The following is a 21,626-nucleotide window of genomic DNA, read 5'->3' as shown; positions in this document are numbered from 1 at the left end:
GCTCCGTGGACTCTGCACTTCTGGGGGTGCCCCCGGGCCGTCTCCTCTCCTGCCCGCAGGGGCGAAGGGCATCTCCTGCCCTAAGTCAGCAAGTGGGCACGGCTGTCATGACCCCAGTCTCCGGCAGGTGGCGTCGGGGGCCTTTCTCCTCCTAGACCTGCAGTCAGTGCTCCTGCCACCCAAGGAGTGCCCACAGTGTTGCCCTGTGCCTCAGTTTCCCAGCCCAGCACCAATTTATCCTGGAGGGGAGAAATGTTAACACTCCTGCCTCCAAGCTGGGGGTGCTTACCAGGCTTAGGATCTCACAGACCTGCTGTTTCCCTCTCCCTTTCCCTTCCTTTTCTCCCCCCTCTCTCTACCTCCTCCCTTGCATGGGTTCAACCACTATTTATTGGGCATCTACCACGTGCCAGGCCCCAGTCTCAGTCCTAGGAGACAGCTATGAACAAGCCAGAGATCTCTGCCTTTGCAGAGCTGATATTCTAACCAGGGGGTCAGATCGCCAGCACAATAAAAAAGAAGAATATATAAAGCAGGGTAAATATTGGTAAGCACTCTGAAAAAGCAAGGAAGGAAGGGGCATGAGGGGGGACGGTTGCAGTTTTTGCGAGGATAACCAGGGAGGCCTCACTGCGAGGGTGATGTTTGATCTGAAGGAGTCTGAGGGAGAAGCGATAGGGGCAGAGTGTGTTCCAGGCAGGGGAGCAGCTGGTGCAAAGGCCCTGAGACAGAAACACGCCCGCCCTGCCAGGGTGACAGTGTGGAGGCCCGTGAAGCCCGGGCCAAGTGAGTGCGGGAGATGGGGACAGGGAGGTGAGGGGGAAAGATCATGTGGGGCCTTACAGGGCCCAGGGGGACTTTGTCCTTTATCCACAGGAGGGCTCTGAGCTGGTGACAGGCACATCTGAGTGCAGGAGTCCTAGGCTGAGCTGGGCGCGGGCCCCAGGGCTGAGAGCTTCCCTGGGGGTGTCCAGTTCTGCAAGCCGACCTCACATTATTGCTGCATGAGCTGCACAGGCTCGGCTTCCTCACATGGACACCCCCGCCACCCCTCACTGTGCCCAAGGCACGCCAGCTTCCTGCGGTTTCTTGAATTGCAGAGCTCTTTCTCACCCTGGGCATGCCCTCTCCCTGGCTCATCCTGGGCTGGCATCTTCTCAGCCCGAGGTCTCAGCCTCCCCTGACAGCCCCAGCGAAGAGAGCTGCGATCACCTGCTTTACTTCATTTCTGGCTCTCAGCTGCCTGGAATCCTCTTACTGATTTAGGCTTGTTCTGGGTCAGTCCGGCCCCCTGGGGCCTAGAGTCTGTGGGGGTGGAGACCAGGGCCATCTCCTTCATTTGTGGGTCTATCACCTCCTCCACCCACCCCTCCCAGATCCTTTTCTCAGGCTGGGTGTGCCCACCCTGGGCCAGCAGTGTCTGGGGAGTAGGGGGTGTCTGTCTCCCCCACTGGACTGTCAGTCCCCAGAGGGTGGGGCCCAGAGCTCACCCCAGCACAGCACAGCGCAAGAGAGGTGCTTCATAAATATTAATGGTGCCACATGCCAGGCTCTGGCCGGACACTGCCAGGGACACGCCGGGGACAGTGATGAATCGGCCCCAGCCAGGCCCTGTAGGAGTTCATGGGCGAGCAGAGAAACGCGGTTACCCAACTCGGGTGACACGCAATGAGGGAACGCCACGGAGGGATGCGCCCAGCCTGCGAGGTCGCCAGCTGCAGAGTCACGCATTGCACGCTGCAGCCAAAGCCTGAGCTGGCGCCCCTGTGGGCCTGGCCGCGTCCGTCCCAGGCCAGAGGGGTTGGGGGGGGGGGGCGCTGAGATCACAAGAGCAAAGGCCTGGCCCTGGGGCTGGACAGAAACTGGGTTTGGATCTCGGCTCTGCGACTTCCCGAGGGATGTGGAGTCACCAGCCCGCTCTGAATGTCAGTTTCATCATCTGTCACAAAAGAATGATCATACTTTATGGGATCACCTTGGCATTAAATGAGCCCGAAAGCCTTGATGTTATCCATGACTCTTCTTTTTCTCATGTCCCGCATTTAATTAGCCAGCCAATTCTGTTGACTTGGTCTTTAAAGTGCATCTAGAGGGACACCTGGGTGGCTCAGCAGTTGAATGTCTGCCTTTGGTTCAGGGCGTGATCCCAGGGGTCCTGGGATCGAGTTCCGCATCAGAGTCCCCGAAGGGGGCCTGCTTCTCCCTCTGCCTATGTCTCTGCCTCTCTCTCTCTGTCTCTCATGAATAAATAAATAAATAAATAAAATCTTAAAAAAAATAAGTAAAGTCCATCTAGAATCTGTCCCCTTCTCCCACCCTGGTCCTATCCACCTATCCCTTGCCTCCTACCTGGTCTCCCCTCTGCTCCCATCCCCGGCCCCCATAGTCTGCTCTCCACTTGCAGCCGAAGGGACCCGTAGGTACCTGTGTCAGGTCATGTCCTTCCTCAGCCTGAGCCCTCCTGTGGCTGCATCTCACTTGGGATAAAAGCCAGAGTCCTCCCTGTGGCCCAAGCCACACGATCTGCCCCCATCGGCTCTCTGTCCTCACCTTCCACTACTTGTCCCTGCCCACTCTGCTCCAGCCATGCTGGCCTCAACTGTATCAGATGACCCTCCTCTGTCTGCACTGGCTGTTCCCTCTGCCTTGGACACTGCCCCTGGGTACCCCCATGGCTCTCTCCCTCCCCTCCTTCAAGTCTGTGGTGAGGCCTCTCCCCTGACCACCCTGCTTAAATTAAAATAGCATCCCACCGCCTACCTCCCATCACCTTTCCATTCCAATCACTTCCACATTGTGGCCTACTATGGAGATATATCTTTATTTTTTAAAGATTTTATTTATGTATTTGAGAGAGAGCACAAGCAGGGGGAGGGAGAAGCAGGCTCCCCGCCCAGCAGGGAGCCCCACACAGGGCTCAGTCTCAGGACCCTGGGATTATGACCCCAGCTGAAGGCAGACACTTAACCAACTGAGCCACCCAGGTGCCCCTGGAGAGAATATCTTTAATGATTTATTCTTTAGCTCCTCCACCAGAAAGTGAGCTCTTGGAGCACAGGGGTTTCTGAGATTTCTCCCAGTTCTGTTTATCCCTGTGATTCTAGTACCCAAAACATAGTAGTTGCTCAATAAACACTGGTTGACTGACTGAGGAGAGGCAGGAGAAACCCAGATAAAATGTTTAAAGCAGCACTGGCATCGAAGGAGCAGGTGATCAATAGCAAGAATGACGGTAATTTAGGTGAATCAGATAAAGGCCCAGCCCTTGGGGCTCCCACTGCTGGGCATGCAGGAGACAGGCATGTCTGGGTGATTGCAACACCCATGATGTGTGACAAGCACAGGAAATGACAGGTTGCAGGAGTGAAGACCCAGCAGCATCTGGGAGGCAAAGCCGAGCAAGGTGTTTTGTTTTTAAGATTTTATTTATTTATTTATTTATTTATTTATTTATTCATTCATTCATGAGAGACACAGAAAGAGAGAGAGAAACAGACACAGAGACACAGAGACACAGGCAGAGGGAGAAGCAAGCCCCATGCAGGGAGCCAGATGTGGGACTCAATCCCAGGACTCCAGGATCACACCCTGGGCTGAAGGCAGGAGCCAAACCGCTGAGCCACCCAGGGATTCCCCCCCCACCCCCCCGCCGAGCAAGGCTTTTGGAGGCTACACAAGATGCCTGCCTAGCAGGCTGGGAGTGACTGCTCCCGGGAGGGGCAACAGGGTCCCAGGGACAGTCTGTGAGGTGGCTTGGGGTCTATGGAGAGACAAGAAGGGAGGAGCTGTGTGTCTCAGGATTTATTCATTAACAAATATTTATTTACTGAAGTCTTTCATTGCTCACATTGGCCAGAAATGGTTTTTTTTGTTGTCGATTACAGTTAAGAACCAGGGGAGAACAATGCACCCACCGTGATCCAGTTGGAGATACTGTGGTGGCTGAGATGATATTTTGGCCCTTGTGAGGTTTACATTCTACTGGGGGAAGTAGAGAAGAAACTGTGAAGACAAAAATACTATTGCCTGAGAATTCTTTTTTTTTTTTTTTGCCTGAGAATTCTTGATGGTGATCCTCACTGTGGAGAAAATACAGCGGGGATTAGAACATGGGAAGGCAAAGGGTGATGTCAGTATGGTGCCCAGGAAAGGCCTCTCTGAGGAGGTGACGTTGAAGCCAAAGGACAGGGAGCTGGTCAAAGCAAAGACCTATATGAGGGATCCAGGTAGAGAGACCAGCAGGTGCAAAGGCCCTGAGGCAGGACCAAGGGTGTGTGTGCATTTGAGAAACAGCCATGAGGCCAGGGTGACTGGTGTGGAGTGAGTAGAGTTGCCAGATAAAATACAGGATGCCCTAAATTTGAATTTCAGAAATACTACATAAATGCTTAGTCTAAATATTTAGTCCCAAATATTGCATGGGGACACCCTTATACTAAAAAAAAATGACTTGAGGTTTATCTGAAATCCAAAACTAGCTGGGCATCCTGTATTTTTATTGGCTAAATTTTCATTGTAACCATAGGAATGAGCAAGAAAGGATGCGGAGGAGAAGAGGCCATAGAAAGGACAAAAAGTTCCTCTCAGCATCCCCGCACACATGCCTGAGGAGACAGGACATTCTTTGCATTCCTTGGGGACCTCTGTTACTTGGTTTCCCTACTCCCTGGGCGAAGGTCCTTCCTCTCAGACCTCTACCCCATCCTCCGTCCAGATCTTTGCTGCTGCTTTCCAGCAAAAAAAAAAAAAAAAAAAAAAAAAAAAAAAGATAACATCGTTATTTTATTTCAGGGGAGAAAGTAACACATTCATTATTAAAAAAACAAAGTCAGGGGCGCCTGGCTGACTCAGTTGGTGGAGCATGCAACCCTTGATCTCAGGGTCATGGGTTTGAGCCCCACGCTGGGTGTAGAGATTACTTAAAAATAAATTGTCTTTAAAAAAAAGAAATTCAAAACAAAATAAAAAATAATAAAAAAAGAAATTCGAGAAAAAAAAAAGAAATTCGGGGGTGCCTGGGGGGTGCTCAGTCACTTAAGTGTCTGGGTCTTGGTTTCACCTCAGGTCATGATCTCAGAGTCGTGAGATCGAGCCAAGCACGGGCTCTGCGCTGAGTGTGGAGTCTGCTTAAGATTCTCTCTCCCTCTCCTGCCCTTCCCTCTGCTCAAGCTCAGTCTTTCTCTCAAATAAATAAATAAATAAATAAATAAATAAATAAATAAATAAATCTTTTAGAATGAGGTAGTAGTTGTAAAGTGCTTAGCACAGGACCTGCTACAGAGAAAATCTTCAGTAAATGTTTGCAGTTGTCATTATCAACATGCTTGGCACACAGATGGCATTCAACGAATATATTTATTGAATGAATCTGAGCAGTCTTTTTTTTCTTTTCTTAAAAAAGATTTTTTTTTTTATTTGAGAGAGAGCAGGGGGAGGGGCAGAGGCAAAGGAGAGAGAATCTCAAGCAGACTCCCCGCTAAGCGATGAGCCCGAAGCAGGGCTTGATCTCAAGATCTTGAGATCATGACCTGAGCTGCAACCAAGAGTCAAATGCTCAACTGGCCGAGCCACCCAGGCACCCTGAATTTGAGCAGCCTTCAAGAGCATCAGCTTTGAAGTCAGACCTCCCGGTTAAAATTCCGGTAAAGCTGCTTACAAGTAGGGGGACTTTGTTCCACTTCCACCTTCCTCCCATGCCTCAGTTTCCTCTTCTGTGAAATGGGGATCCCATCTTACAAAGAAGTGGAAAGGATTAGATAAGTTCACATAGCCAAAGTGTTTAGAGAGACTCTGGTATAGCAAGCAGTGAAAAAAAATTGGAAGCAATCTAAATATGCAACAATAGGGAAATCGTGAAGTATGGTATGATACATCAATAATTAAAAAACAATGATTTTTTAAAAATCTTACTAGAATACCACTAACGATGAATACAGTTGATCCTTGAACAGCATGGGGGTTCAGGGTGCCCACACAGTCAAAAACCCAAGTAATAACTTTTGACTTCCCCTAAACTTAACTACTAATAGCCTTGTGTGGCCAGAAGTCTAACCAATAACATAGTCAATTAATGCATATTTTGTATGTTATATGTATCATATGCTATATTCTTACAATAAAGTAAGCTGGAGAAAAGAAAATGTTATTCAGAAAATCATGGAGAAGAGAAAATACATTTATGGTGCTGTACTGAATTTACTGAAAAAATCTCCTTATTAGCAGACTGATGCAGGTCAAACCTGTGTTGTTCAAGGGTCACCTATACATTCACATGCACACCTTTGTCTCTTTTTTTCCTTCAGGAACAATTCTTAGGGACACCTGGGTGGCTCAGTCAGTTAAGTGGTTAAGCGTCAAACTTTAGTTCAGGTCATGATCTCAGGGTCCTGGGATCAAGCCCTGCATCAGGCTCTGAGCTCAGTGGGGAGTCTGCCTGTCCTTTCTCTGCACCACCCCTGCTCCTGCTTTCTCTCTCTCTCAAATAAATAAATAAAAATATTTAAAAAAATTTCATAGAAGTGGAATCGATGGATATTACCAAAAATCTGCCCCAGATTGTAGATCATAGTCCTATATATGGGGTATGAGAGTGGCTGTTATCCTATATTCTCATCAGCACTGATTATAATATTAAAAAATATTTTTCTGGGGCACCTACGTGGGGCAGTCAGTTTTGGTTGGTTTTGGTTCAGGTTGTGATCTCAGGGTCATGAGATCAAGCCCTGCACTGGGCTCAGGGAGACATTCTCTCTCTCCCTCTGCTCCTCCCACTCATGCTCTCTCTCTTTCTTTCCCAAATAAGTAAGTAAATCTTTAAAAATATTTTTTCCAGAGAGACCAAAAAAATAAAAAGCATCTGTTTAATATCTCTTTCATTAATTTCTTATTTGCCAGTTTCATTTTTTCTTATCCACTGTCTGTACTTGAAATTTTTGTTCATGTCCTTTGCCTGTTTTTCTGTTGTATGTTCACTTTTCTTATTGATTTATAAATGCTCTTTACATATGAAGGACACAAAGCATTGCCTGCCACCTCTATACTGCTGCTTATCTTTTCCCTTGATGTACTGAAATTCATTATTTTTATGAGACCAAATCCTCCTCATCTGTTTCCATCTATTGGGAGTCGCCACCTCACCACCTCCTCCAGGAGGCCCTCTGTAGGAGGCTCTTTTGGAGCTGATTTTCTCTTTCAGAGCCCTGAAGTAGGAGGGCCTAATTACCCATCCTTAGGAAACCCCTGGAGCAGATCTTGCTGGGCTTATTCAGGTCTGATCTCCGACAGAGATTCTCCAATTAAGTTCCAAGGAGGCTTCCCCAAACGTGGGTTCTAGAGCCTAATGCCATGCAATTTGAGGCAAAGGCTGCACCTGGCCCTCCTCCCCCATCACTGGGGCCGGGATAAAGTGCTGCCATCTCAGCTACAAGACTTGATTTTTAAAAAACGGACACTCTGTGCAGCATACAGATTTCAAAAGAGCACAAAAACAAGAACGTTTAATGCTGGCGAGGATACTTCAAAGCGCATATTCCCTCTGAACGCCGGTGGGAGTGGGAGTTGGATCCTTGCAGCACATTTTGGCAATGCGTGTTCAGGCCGCGGGGAGGCAGCAGAGGGAGGTTAGCAAGAGCCTTGCCCCGAGTCAAAACTGGGGATGAGCCCTGGCTCTGCCCCACTAGCTTGTGCGACTTTGAGCAAATAAAGTTACTTTTCTAAGCTTCAGCTTCCTCTGCCGAGCCGGAATCATAGCCCCTGTTGTTAAGATTACACGGCTTAGCTCCATGCATGGGAACTGTTACTATTATTAAATCGTAAAGTTGAACATTTCCTTTGACCCAGTGGTTCCATTTGTGGTAATCTATTCAAAGGAAATAATTAGAGATGTGCATAAATATTTAACTGCTAGAACTCGGGCGGGGGGAGTATCATTTATGATAGCAAAATATTTATCACAGCTTAGATGTTCAACAAGAAAGGGTGGTTAAACAAATTAGAGTTCATTGATAGGATGGCATCTATGCAGCCATTAAAACTAATGTTCTTGAAGAAAATGATGTGGAAAGATACTGGTGATATTTCTAATCTTGTTTTTGGAAACACAAAATCCCTTATAAATGTGTGTCTCTGATTCTGTTAAAAACAAAAAGGGTAGGTACATGTACAGAAAAAAATGACTCATCCTGCCATCATTCATTCATTGCCTCCCCCAGACATTAATTAAATGGCTACTACGGGCTAGACACTGCGCTGGGGCGGGGCAGTGGGGGGGATGCACTTAGCATTTAAGAGTATCTCGGAGGGCGTGGAATTAGGCCTCAGCCAAGCATCCATTCAACAAATATTTACTGAGCATCTACAGGCCCATCGTGCACTGGGCACTGGGCATGCACAGGAAACAAAACAGACAAAAATCCATGCTCTCGTGGAGCTGACATTTCAGTAGAGGAAACAACCCAAATAACTACAATTAGCTAATTATCTAGTTTGTTAGAAGGCGATTGGAGCAGGAAAATAAGAAAAAGCAGATGAGGGGAAGGGCTTAGCAGCATGGGAGAGGGATGTTTGCTGCTTTAGTTAGGGTAGGAAGGAATCACCCTGATAAGGTGATATTTGAGTAAAACCCTGAGAGAGGTAAGGGAGGGAGCCCTGAGGATGCCAAGGGAAAGAGTCTATTCCGGACAGAAGGAGCAGCCCATGCAAAGACCTCGAGGAAGGGGAATGCCCGGTATCTTTTCTGAAAGAGCAACGTAGCTGGGACCCAGTGAGTGAAAGCATAGGATAGGATGTCTGGGTTTAGCTTATGGATTTTGTTGTTGTTGTTTGTTTTCTCGTATTTTCCTTTTTTTTTTTTTTTTTTTTTGGATGAATTATTTAAAAGCTTACAGAAAAGATTAAGATCAAACAGTGTCTTGGTTCCAGTTCAAGTTCCTGGACTCGGATTGTCGTTCAAAACTCATTATCTACTTCCTGTAATCCTGAGGCAGCTAGTTCACCCTTGTGAGCCTGTTTCTGTCCCTGTAAGATGGGTATTAATACTAGGACAGGGTTGGGACGCCTGGGTGGCCCAGGGGTTGAGCATCTGCCTTGGCTCAGGTCGTGATCCTTGGGTCCTGGGCTCGAGACCCTCCCCCTCCGGCTCCCTGCAGGGAGCCTGCTTCTCCCTCTGCCTCTGTGTCCCCCTCTCTGTGTGTGTCTCTTATGAAGAAATAAAGTCTTTAAAAAAAAATAATACAACAGAGGTTTGGTGAGCATTTAGTGAGCATTTAGTGAGACAATGCAAGGGGCTTTTGGCCGGGTGTCTGGAACATAAGTGCTTAGTAACTGTGTCTGGCCATCGTTACCCATTACTGCCTTCCACCCGCTTACTCGGTTTTTTGGTGTAAGGTGCGACTGCCGCACGCGGATGGTCATTTCCCCTTTAAGAACCTGATTGGGCGGGGAGCCAGCTTCCCCGCACCCTTTCCAAATTTTCCAATCTCCGCTCGGCATTTTCTGCCCGAAGGGCTCCGATTGGACAATCTGCACCAATCAGAGGCTGGAGCGGGCTCTGCCGGCGGCCCAGCTCCGCCCCTGGACGGGCCCTGCCCCCTGCCCGGTCAGCCCCGTTGCTATGGGGACTGGTGGGCGGCGAGGGGGGAAAGCCCCGGATGTTCGTTGGGGATTTAACATGGCGGCGGCAGTGGCCGCGGTGGCGGCGGCGCAAGAGAGCTGAGGGCGGTGTGAGGGTTCGGGATTCCGAGTCGAGCTGCTAGGCCGCGAGCAACTGCAGCGCCGAGCCGGTAGGATCAGCGGTCTGGCCTGGAGATTGGGGTGGGCCGGGCCGTGGCGGTGGGAGAGCGTTTACGCAAGTAGGGGGCGGGGCCGCGGGGGTCAAAGTTCACTCGAAGAGGGAAGGGTCGCGTCGGAGAGGTCGGGGGTCAGTGCCGCCGGGGAGGGTGGTGTACAAGAGGTCAGAGGTCAGAGTGGCGAAGGGGGCGTGGCGAAGGGGACCTCGAAGTTCGAAATTTGAAGTGGGGCCCTTTGGAGCTTTGGAGGGGGTCGGGGCGAGGGTCACAAAATGGGGGTCAAAGCGAGTCATTTGAAGGGAGGGCGCGCTTACCAGAGTCGGAGATCACAGCCCCCGGGGCGGCGGGTTGCGGGTTTGCGGCAGCAGCGGGCGGAGCAGATGCCGAGACTGAGGTTGGGGGGCCACCTTTTTAAGGGCTCAAATGTGGGGCGTGGCCAGAGGGGGCAAAGGTCAGAGTGTGACAGATGATGGACCTGAGGGTCAACAGTTGAAACCCCAGTGGGATCCATTGCTGGGGAGGACGGGAGGGATGCCCCAGAGCCATCAAAGGTGCTTCCTGGCCGGGTAAAGGGGAGCCCGCGCCCACAAATAACGAAAAGAAGAGCAAGCACTCGTGAATTACTATGTGCCCGGTCACTTGGACGCTTTACACGTATTTAACCCTCTCCGCAGCCTTATAGGGTTGGCGCTGTTATTAAGAGCCCAAGCGATCTGCCCAGGATCATCTAATGAAGAAGTTGCGGGGCTGGGATTCAGACCGGAGTTCTGGGCCGAGTCGTACCAGGCTCTCCTGCTTCTCGGGCAATCGTAACTTTGGCTAATATTTAATGAGGCCTAACGCCGTGCTCGCCGCTCTTGATTCGTTATACCGCGAACTTGTGAGGTGGGTCCTGGATAGACCCACTTTACAGACAGGAAAACTGAGGCTCGGGTACCTTCTGCTGAGTAACAGGAGGCGGGTTCCAAGCTGGGTCTGACGGACTCCAGAGCTCCTGCCCCTGGGTTGTTACACTGTAGATTGTTAAAGGACGTTCCTGTCCTGGAAGCAGGGGGCTGGGCAGGGCTGAGCCACTCCCCGGACTGGAATGGATTGTCTCTGGGCTCCTTGGGAGGGTGTGATCTGGGAAGAAAAGTTCTCATGGACCTACGCGGGTGGGGGTGTTTGTGGGTGGCCCCGAGTCCAAGTGAGTCTGATGGGCTTCTGGCTGGGGAGGACGTCCCTGAAGGGAACCCAGTACAAGGCCGAGTGTTCTCTGTACTTAAAACCCCAAGCTCTCATGGTGGTCCCAGATGGCTCCCACGCCATTTCCTTCTGCTCTCCGGGTCCCTTGTCAAGGTCCAACCCCACTGGCCTCTTTGCTTTCTTCAACTCTGTAGGTATATGCCACCCTCCAGGTCTTTGACGTTCCTCTTCCCTCTGCCCAGAATCCTTTCCCCGCCCGCCCCCCACTCGCAGTCACCCACGTGCAGCCCTACCAGCACCACCTGGCCCTCACTGTCCCTCACACACCCTTTATCTCACTCTCTTGTTTTCTCCCCAGGGCTTTGCTCTGTTCTTACCTTGTTTGTCAGGGCACCATGTGTTGTCCGCCTCCCCTCCCTCCCTCCCCAAAGAACGTGGGGCCCACGCAGCAGGAATTTCTCCTTGCTGTTCCTTCCCTGAATCCCCGCCTGAAGCAGCCTGGCCAGCGGAGGATGCTTGGTGGCTGGTGGTTGGATGTCGGACACTGTGCTGGGTGCTGAGACGGCAGCAGCGGGCAAGACACAGAACCCTGGGCCTCCAAGGGCTCTCCGTGTCCCTTGGTGGGAGCAGACTGGAACCAGACCCCCAGCCAGTGATACGGGGCTACATCTGGATCCCCAGGGTGCCCGGTCCCCAGGGGTCGGGGGGCAGTGGAGCAGGGGCTGCTGAGCAGCTGCCCTGTATCTGGAGCGTAAGTACCGAGGACTGGTTCAGGGAGCAGCTGCTAGAGTGGGATGCCTGCTGCTCACACAGCTCCATCACTCAGGCTTTGTGGCCGTGGGCAACCTGCTTAACTTTCTGGGCCTCAGTTTCTTCCTCTGCAAAATGGGAATGATAACGGCCACGTCACAGGATGGCCACAAGGGCACAGAGTGTGAAGCGCGTGGCCCCGGGCCTGGCACCTGCTATGCGCCGTGTTGGCATTAGTCCTGCTGCTGCCACCACCTGGGGAGGACCTCAGAAATGAGGGAGGGCCCCACCCCACCTGCCTCCTGGCTCTCTCAGGCAGCTGCCCTGCACCCCCTCCAGCTCTGGCAGGGTCACTGGGTGGGCACACTGCCAGGCAGTCCTGCGAGGCTGGCCCAACCTCATGCCCTCGTGGTTCCAGCTTGCTCAGCATCCCAGGCTTGGCTGCACAGATAAGGACAGCTAGGGTTTTGGCATCAGAGACCCGAATTCAGGTCCCTGCCCTGTCACCAGCCATGGGACCTGAGGCAGGTGATTTCTTATTTGCCGGTTTTGTTCCTCATGATACATTTTAAATTGGGGAGGGGAATAGTAAAGCTTTCAACATAACAGAGCATCCACGCCTCCAGCATCGGGCCTGGGACCAAACTCACAGCCTGCATTATCCCCCTCCCTCCCCGGCCTCCCCGCCTGCATTATCCCTGCACTGGATTTGGTGTCTAGCGTCTCTCTGCAGGTCTTCCTACCGTTCCTACCCTTGAATGTGTTCGCAGATGATAGAGCAACAGCTCTCAACCCTGGCTGCACGCTGCAGTCACCTGGAGAGCTTTCAAAACTGTCATGGCCCAGGCCAGCCATGGAGACTCCGACTTGGATTCACTTGGCCTGGGGTGGGGCGGGTATCAGTATGTGGTCCTCATGGCCAGCCAGGGTTGACCACCACTGTTCTCCAGTTTCACGGATGATGTAAGTGGCATCCCGGTAAACAGCCTGCCCTTTCTGCTCCACATCAGAGTTTGCATTTCTCTCCGTGAGGATGTGTATAGTTGTAGGATTCCTTGTTCCTGCTACAAGTGTTTCTTTTCATGATTGTGCCACATAGGAGTTACTTGTTACTTTTGGGGGACACTTGGGTGGTTTCCCTTTGGGAGAGTGACAAATGCTGCATTGAACAGTCTAGAATGCATTTCCTTGTATACTTGTGGCCAGAGTCTCTCTTGGGCATGTGGCTCACAGTGGAAATCCTGGACCTTCCAAATTGTTCTCCTAACCAATTGTACCAGTCCGCTTTCCAGCAGGGCTCAAGGGTTCCCTTCACTCCATGTCCTGCTTTGTGGCAAGTTTGTGGCCCTGAGATGGTGGGTTTATGGCCTCCCGGGCTGACTGAGAATAGCTGGGGAGATGGTTCATGTGGTGGGCTTAGCTGGGGCCTGACACCAACCAAGCCTCCACATCCAGGCTTTTGCCCTTTAGGACCTCCAGGACAGTGACCACAACTTTGACCCTTCAATGCCTCTCCTTGGGAGGCATCTCTCAGGGCTGCTAGTGGGAAAGGAAGCTGTACTGACTTGAGGGAGGAAGGAGGCAAAGTGTGGAAAGGGATGGGCAGAGCCTTGTTACACTCTTTCTGGGTGTGAGCACTGGTCCCCCTGGCAGCCAACACAGCCCTAGCCCTACCTGCATGGATTTTAGTATACAAAGGAAGACAGATCCATCCCCAGACAATGACAGCCCGGAGTGTCAGGCCTGGGATAGGGAAGCACAAGCAGAAGCATCAAGGCTAGGATATAGGAGGCACAGGGACTGCAGGACTCTAAAAGAGCCTCCTGACCCAGACCAGGGGATGGAGACATCTGACCGATGAGAAAGAATGAGCCAGGCCTAAGAAAGGAGGTGGAAAGAATAGAGTGGGTAGTGGGTACAGGAAGTGCAAAGGTCCTGAGGTGCAAATGAGCTCGGGATGGTCAAGTACCATTAAGGAGGCCCATGTGGCAGAGTAGGCAGTGAGGTCAGGAAGGTGGGGAAGACGTGGCAGATAGACCAGAGGCTGGCAGGCTGAGGTAAGGAGTGTGGATTTCGTTTTGTGTGTAATGGGGAGTCACTGGGAGGCTTTAAACAACATCTAGTTTCCATTTTATAAAGATTACTCATGTTGCCATGCGGGGAGCGGATCGTGGGGTGCAACAGCAGGGAGACCCACGGGGAGGCTGCTGTAATGGTCCAAGCAGCAGATGAGGGTGGATAGGATGAGGGGGGCAGTGATGGAGGAGGGATCTGTGTGCTGCCAAGATTGTGAGGACTTTACCCATATATATTTTTAAAGATTTTCTTATTTTTATTTGAGAGAGAGAAAGAGAGAGCAAGAGCATGCACACAGGCATGCACAGGGGTGAGGGGCAGAGGGAGAGAGAATCTTGAGCAAGCTCCACGCCCAGTGCAGAGCCCAATGTAGGGCTCAAGTCTCACAACCCTGATATCCTGACCTGAGCCGAAATCGAGAGTGGGACGCCTAGCCGACTGCACCACGCAGGCGCCTCTACTTTACCCACATTCACCCATTTGATCTCCACAACAGCCTACAAGGTAGGATTGTTACTATCCCCACTTCAGAGATGAGAAAACTGAGACCCACAGAGGTACGTGGCATGCCGAAGGTTACCCAGCAGGCAGGTGGCAGAGGTAGGACTTGAACTCCAGGTCTGCAGACTCTAGAGTCACTGCTTGTGGTGGCTGCCCTCCAGTGATTTGGAAGTGGTTTGGGTGAGACAAGGCCACTTCCTGTCCATTTGGTTCTTACCCAGGCTCCTCTTTGGATGGAAGCTCCTTGGAGGTCTGTCAAACCCGGGTTGTTTCTGGGCCCTGGGTCCCTACCTCCCTCAGGGGCCTCCTCAACTCTTATCCACTGCCTCACCCCTCCTTGTCCTGCTGGCTCACGGTAAACCAGACTTCCTGGCCAGACGCCGGTCGGGGTGTCCCCAGCAGCTGTTTATCCCATCACCCGAGCCAGGCGGCCACAGATGCTGCCAGCAGGAAGCAGCCTCCTTCCAAGTCACGGCCAGGGAAATGGGACCCTTCCCGCCCCCGCCACCCTTCCGGGGCTGGGGCTTGTTTTCTGCCAGGTGCCTGGGCCCACAGGAAGGTGTCGGGGGTGGGGGAGCAAGGAGGGCCAGGAGCTTTCCCAGGTCCCAGGGGAGCCGGCTACGGCAGATGCAACCGAAGCCACCACTCACTGCAGCCTGTCTCCTGGGGCCCTCGGGCCCTGCCCTGCCTTTCCCCAGGTGCTGCCGCCAACCCCCGGGGGCCAGAGGCCACATGGTCCGGTTCACACATGTCCCTGACCCCCTAGCTGGGGCCTCTGGGACAGAGCCGGAGCCTCCGTGGGCCTCCCATCCCTCACCTGTTAAGTGGGCCGTTGGGAGGATTGTGGATCATACCGTAAAGAGCTTCCCAAGTCTCCTGGCACACAGTAAGCTTGTGGTAACAATTTAATAATTCAACAATTTTAACAATTTCCGTTTCCCTGCGCCCTGTCCCGCCGGCTGCTCCCAGCCCCTGGTGATCGGCGCTCCCGGCGCGGCCCGCCGGCCCTGGCTCTGCCCAGCGCCCGGCCGGGACACGTTATTAGCCGCAGTTCTCTTCCCCAGCGCTCGCGTTTGGAGAAGGCGCGTTGTTGTGCCGTGCACACGCATTGCCCGGTCCCCTCAATAATAGTGGAGAAAGCGCGCCCGGCACAGACGGGTATCCAGTGGCAGGGAAATCCCGGTCCCAGCCTGGCGGCCAGTCCCCTTCCCAGAGAGCCATTGTTGGTGGCGGCTCCTCTGTCTCAAGATATTTGTCCCTGCACGTGCTCTGCCCCCTTTGTCTCTACCCAGATGGAGCCGACTTCCCAGGTTTGCGTTCTGCCCTCACCCCGGCCCTTTTCGCTCCACAGGCGTGCACGAGGGCCTGGAGCGTCTCCTGGTGCTGTCCGTGACTGCGTAGCCTCCCTGACGCGCGCGTGTTCCCGCCGACGGCTCCGGTGGCCGGCCTGGCCCTCCCCGAGCAGGGCTGCACACCCGAGCCGGCACAGCCCCGGGTGCGTCTCTGGGGGAGGGCTCGGGGGCCTGAGATGTGCACGCCCGCCCGAGAGCGTGCGCCCGCCTACAGCCCAGCCCCAGCGTCTGCCGGCACCGGCTGGCCACCTGCTTGGGGCCTTAGCGGATGCTTTGACCTTTGCCAGTCAGGTAAGGTGCCAGATGGCCCTCGAGGTGGTTCGGATCTTAATGTGAGCGAAGCGGAGCCTCTTTGTGTTTGTTGAAAGCCATCTGGGCTTCCTTTCCTGGGAGCTGTTGTCTCTACGTGGTATTTTTACTTTCCCTGAGAAGGGGAAACTGAGGCACAGGCTGGCAACCCCTCAGCAGAGCAGTGGCAGATCCAGGACTGGAACCCAGGCCTACATGGCTCCGGCCTGAAGTTCTTAACTTGTGTGGTAACAGTGGAGGCGGAGGGCACGGGCTTTGGAGCCAGCTGTCCTGCTACTAGCTGCGTGATCCCCGACGAGTCACTTAACTGCTCTGTCCTCTGGTGTCCCAGTCTACAAAATGGAGAGGATAATGGTACGTCTTCAAAGGGGGGTTTTGAGCCTGTAAATGCATAATCATCAGGCAAAATGCATAGTGAGTGCTCAAAGGCTGTTAGCTGCTAGTGGTAACAGTCCGAGCCTTCCTCTGTATCATTACTGTTAGCAGGCCTCATCCCGAGCCCTTCCGGTGAGCTAACTCATTGGACCTTCCCAGCACCCCAACATGTAGGCGTTGCTATTATTCCCCTTTCACAGGGGAGGAGATTGAGAACCTGGGAGGCTTGCCTGGGGTCACTGCCCAGTGGGCTCCTAACTCCCTCTGCCGCACTCCCTCTGCACTCCCTCTGCCACCCCCAGAGCTAAGCCTGAGGGATTAGAGGCCTTCCCCCCCCCCCCCCATTGGGTCTTCCTTCCTGGCTGGCTGCAGCAGAGCTTTGGAGGGGAGCACCCAGACAGGTGGGGGCCCCGGGCAGGGTCCCCAGATAGCTCGTTCCCTCCCAGGCCCTCCCCGCTTCCACCCCTAGGTGCCAGGCCCAGCCCTGGAAACTCCTGATAAAGCTGCATTGTGCTGCTTGGTGGGTGCGGGCTGGCTTCCCCGGGCTGGTTTCAGCCACTCCCACACCAGGGGAAGGGAAGGGAAGGGAAGCGAAGCCAAGTGCCTGCTATTGCTATCGTGAGCCTCTTCCCACCCTCCTCCCGCTCCCCTCCTGCTCTCCCACCCCCTCCCCTCCACGGTCAGGGTGAGCAATGGGGAGAAAGTAGGACATGGCCCGAAGGCGGCTCTTCAGCGTACCTCCCTCAGGTGAGGACCCCCCAGGCAGTGCGCCTCCTCTCTCCCAGGGGACCCCTCCTCTGCTGCCCACAGGGGCCTCGGCAGCCCGGTCCTCCCTTCTCCCAGACCTTCCACGGCAGCCTGGCCCCGATTATTGGGCTCTGAGATGCCGTGTTGTGTATACCTAGTTAGGTACGTTTATGATTCTACTACTTTTAAAGCTTTAATAATCGCGAAGCATAATGTGCCTCCGGAAATGTGCCTAACAAGTGCAGATGTCAGCTTAATGTGATTACGAGATGAACAAACACCTCGCCACACCCAGGGGGAGACCCAGCGCTGCATGCTAGGAACCCGCTGTCGCCCTCTTGGTCACGACCCCAGGAGTGATCACTCCCCTGACCTTGGGGGTCCCCGTGTCCCTGCTTTTGCAGAGTCCCTGCCAGCCATGCATCCCTGAATTTACAGAATGCCACCTTGCCCGCTTTTGAACGTCACAGAAATGGAATCCTCCCGGCCCGTCTTGTTTGCGGCTGCCTTCTTTATCCTGAGTCTGTGGGGTCTGGCCACGCGGTCGAGCGTGTCAGTAGCGTCCACCCTGGCTGCTGTGCGCTATTCTATTGTGAGGACACACCAGAGCCGAGCTCTCTGCCTCCGGGCCTGCAGGGATGAATGTCCTTGAACACGCCGCCTGGGCCATGCGTGCACGCAGCTCTCCAGGGAGGCTAGTCAGGGCGCCTGGCTTGGGTTGGAGGGTAGGGTTGCGCACCAGTGCGCACCACACGTAGGGTGTGTCAGACTTCTTCATTGACCTTGGAACGTTTTATATACTGTCCCACCGCAGAAGTAACCTGCGCTTGTCCGTCGTGTTACTTCTTCATTCCCATGTTCCTGTCCATGCCCGCTCTTTCCTGTCCTACCAGTAGGAGCCAGTGCTTATTCCCTAATAAGTGCTCTGCTGGGGCCACGGGAACCAGAGGTGAGCACAGCAGGGGCCCTCAGTGACCTCCGCCTTGCAGGAGACAGACCTTGGTCCCAGATCCACATGCAGGCAGGTGAAATAAGCTGGACTCCCAGGCCCCCATCTCTCCCTGCCACACACACACACACACACACACACACACACACACACACACTGTGACCCTGCCTCATTAGTGGGCACCCCATCCATCTTCTCGACTGGGCCAGGAGTCCGGTGGTATCCTGACTCCGCTCATCCTTTTCCTTCACATCCACGATGGCAGGAACGCCACTTGGTCTACCTGCAGAGCAGAACCTGGCACCTTTCACTTTTCCTCTGTGGCAGCTGCCGCTTGAGCCACCCCCGTCCCCCCCCCTTTCCCCATTGCTCCCACCGTCTGTCCTCACATGAAGCCAGAGGGGGTCAGGGTCAGGGTCGGATCACGTCCCTGCCCTGCTGGGGACCCTCCTGTGGCTTCATCTCCCTGTGGGGGGTGGGGAGAGGTCAGTCATGAGATCCTGGCCCCGTTTTCCTGCCAGCTTCCCCTCCTCTCCTGCCACGCTGCTCCTGGAACATTCCAGGCTGGGTCCTGCCTCAGGGCCTTTGGTTCATGCTGCCTGTCTGCAACCTGTCACTCTCTCCTCCTGCCTTCCCGGGCTTGATTCTCTTTGTAGCACTCATCATCGCTGCTTACATTACATTACAATTTGTGCATCTTTTGCTTTTTGTCCTCCTTGCCCCTCATAACTTGGCTTCCTGGGTTGGGAGGGGGGTCGTGGCAGGCGACCCTTCCTGTGTCCCTTGCTGTAACCTCAGCTGATACGTGATGTGTGTGCCATGGTTGCTCAATAATTGCTGGTGGAGGGGGAAGGAGTGAACGAGCTGTGATAAGCTGTAAGTGGTGCTGCCCGAGAGCAGAGCGTGGCGGAGGATCTACCCTGAGTGCGGAGCGAATGCCACTGGAAGGGTGAGCAGGAATCGACTGAGGGAGGGGACGGCAGGGCAGAGGGCAGGGGTCTCTGAGGAGCTGAAGGGCAGCTAACACCACTGCCGGCTCTGCCTCCGGTCTGGATTTGAGTGCAGACAGCCACTCGGGCCTCTCCACCTCTCCGTTGTTCTTCCCTAGAATCGAGGCCACTCGCGTGTTCTAGGGCATCTCTGAAGTTCGGCTCCTAACATACTTAGGCCAGTGCCTGGTGTATAAATATGAATGTGGTCGTTGGCCTTTTCCTCCTACATATGCTCTCGAGCGCCTGGCCCTTTTTTGATTCCCCAGGGACACAGTGGTTGGTGGATAAACAGATCCAGTTGCTACCCATTTGGCGTCTGTCTCTTCGACTCAGCCTTCTGGGGCATCCCCGCTCGGAGGCACGGGAAGGCCTGAAATGACCTTGGGTCTGGGGAGTGCTTATTCCTTAGGCTGACTCGTAGGGGAAACTAATTGAAGGTTTGCCCGGTGCCCCAAGGGTAGTGCTCCCTGCGTGTGCCCAGGCCTTCCTGGGATCCCATGTCACAGGTGGGGAGGGTAAGGGTGGCACCGGGGTGATGCCAGCCCATCCTGCAAGCTGGTGCTGAGATACCAGGTCTGGTGGTATCTCCTCTGGGTGCGGATTTGCATCTCCCCGGAGCGGCTTTTCACCTGTTCCTGGAACAGCCGGGGCTCCTCCCTTGGGAAGAGCTCATTTAAGTCACTTGCCTACTTCCCGTTGGGCTGTCTGCAGTCTTATTTGTTACTTCTTTGAGTTAAATCCTAGGTTCTGGATGAGAGCCTTTGTTTCTAAGGTGCCATAACGCTCCCCGCCTGCTGCTCATCTTTGCACTTCCATTGTGGTGTCTTCTGGTGAACAGAAGCGCTTAATTTTAATCTGGTCAAATGCATCACTTTATAGTTCTGCTTCTCACCTTTCTTTGCTTTGGAATATTGTGTGTGTGTGTGTGTGTGTGTGTGGTGTGAGGTAGGCATCCAGTTTCCTATTTTTCACCTGGATCCCCAATCACCCAAGTATCGTTTATTAGGAACAGACTGACTTTTCCCCACGGCCACCGTTACCCTAAGTCATGTGTCTGTATAAGTGGGTGTGTTGCTGGATGCCCTGTCCTTTTCTCGTGACCTTTTGGCCTATTCCTGCATCACTGCCACCCTGGCCGTATCTCTCTAGTTGATCAGAAGTTTTGATCACAGGGAGAGCAAGCACTCCTACTTGTTCTTCTCAAGAGAGTCTTGGCCATCCTAGGCTTTCTGAATTCTACTTAAATATTAGACAAGCATCTCGTCACACACACAGACCTGACATTGGGTCTCCCAGTGCATGAACGTGGTCTGTCTCTCCATTTATTTGTTTTCTCTAAGGTCTCTCAGGAGAGCGCCACACTTTTCCAGCACAGTCCTTGCCCACTCCTTGTTAGATCTATGTTGAGGCACTTTGTGGTGTGGCCTGGGGAGTCTGGGCTTCTTCCCCTGAGAGGCATCTTGCACCCTACGTTTGGTCTTTGCCGGGTGAGGCTCACTTTAGGGGCAGGAGCCCACCTCACACACACCACCCCTAACCCTGCTTCCTTCCTGGCATCACTCCTGGTCCCTGGCAGAGGGTGGGCAGGGTGCCCGGAGAGGAGGTTGTAATTTCCCTGAATGATTTCAAGGGCTAATTAAAGGTTTTCCTTGACTAATCAGCTTACGGTTTAATTATCGGGGAACAGGCTCAGGGCTGCGGGAAGCAACTCTGGTGGGGTCTCCTCACAGCATGGCAGGAAGGAGCTAGGGCCCAACCCTACCCCGCGGGGGTGGCAGGACCTGGGGATCCCCGGGCACTCTGCAGTGAGGCAGCAGGTGTGGCTGAGGTCAGTGCAGGGGGGCCCTTCTCTGCTTAAATTCCTTCCATGTCCCCCACTGGCTGGGGAGAGGACCCAAACCTGAACCCTCCCCTGGTGGACCAGGCCCTGCCCCCTTCTGCTTGCACTTTAGCCTTGCTGACCTCTGGTAAGTGCTCTCCTGCCATGTATTCTTTGTGCCTTGACCTAAAGGTCACCTCCTCTGGGAAGCGGTCTCAGGTCACACACACACACACACACACACACACACACACACACCCGCCCACCAGAGCAGGTGATAAGCTCTGTGGGCTCCTTGTTGGCTGTCAGGGCCACTCACCCCACCACTGATAAGTGCTTCATGAAGGGGACCCCTGGCCCGGGCCTTGTGGTCCAGCACGTGAGCTGGAGGGGACCCAGGAGGAGAAGGCTGGGAGTAGGGATGCAGGGCAGAGGACCTAGAGCTAGCTACTGCCTCCCCAGGGGAGGCTTTTGCCTGGACCAGACACATGATATGGGCTCCTGGGAGTTTGTGGAAGGGGAGGGGACGTGGAGATGGCTGTGCCAGGCCTGACTTCATTCCTTGCATTCCTCAGCAGGCCCCAGACTCCCCGTGGCCCAAGGTGGGGGAGGGCCGGCAGGCAGGGGGCAGGGGGCCTCTTGGGCGCTGCCCCTGCCGCTCCCCTGTATGGTGGAGGGGGCAACCACACAGGGGCCCAAGCCTAGACCATTTGAATCCCAGTCTCTGACTGTGGGGCCTGAGCATCAATTGGGGGAGGGGGTGTTGTTTTTAAGTTGCCTGTGTGA

The 21,626-nt window shown here is 53.7% G+C and overlaps 1 protein-coding gene across 3 annotated transcripts in view; it reads left to right on the top strand.

Annotated features, from left to right (window-relative positions):
- Positions 1-9,586: 9,586 nt before the first annotated feature.
- PAK4 (p21 (RAC1) activated kinase 4) overlaps positions 9,587-21,626 on the top strand; it is a 43,151-nt gene continuing 31,111 nt past the window's right edge. The window contains exon 1 of one of the 3 annotated variants that reach the window (XM_077852451.1): positions 9,587-9,779. The gene's annotated coding sequence lies outside the window, so the exon portion shown is untranslated. Of the gene's footprint in view, positions 9,780-17,057; positions 17,081-21,626 lie in introns of those variants that run through there. The other 2 variants (XM_077852481.1, XM_077852467.1) reach the window with 2 other exon arrangements.

Source organism: Canis aureus, chromosome 1, assembly GCF_053574225.1.
Source record: "Canis aureus isolate CA01 chromosome 1, VMU_Caureus_v.1.0, whole genome shotgun sequence".
NCBI lineage: Eukaryota > Metazoa > Chordata > Mammalia > Carnivora > Canidae > Canis > Canis aureus.
Note: the sequence above shows the minus strand (reverse complement) of the source record. Positions and strands in the feature narration are given on the sequence as shown.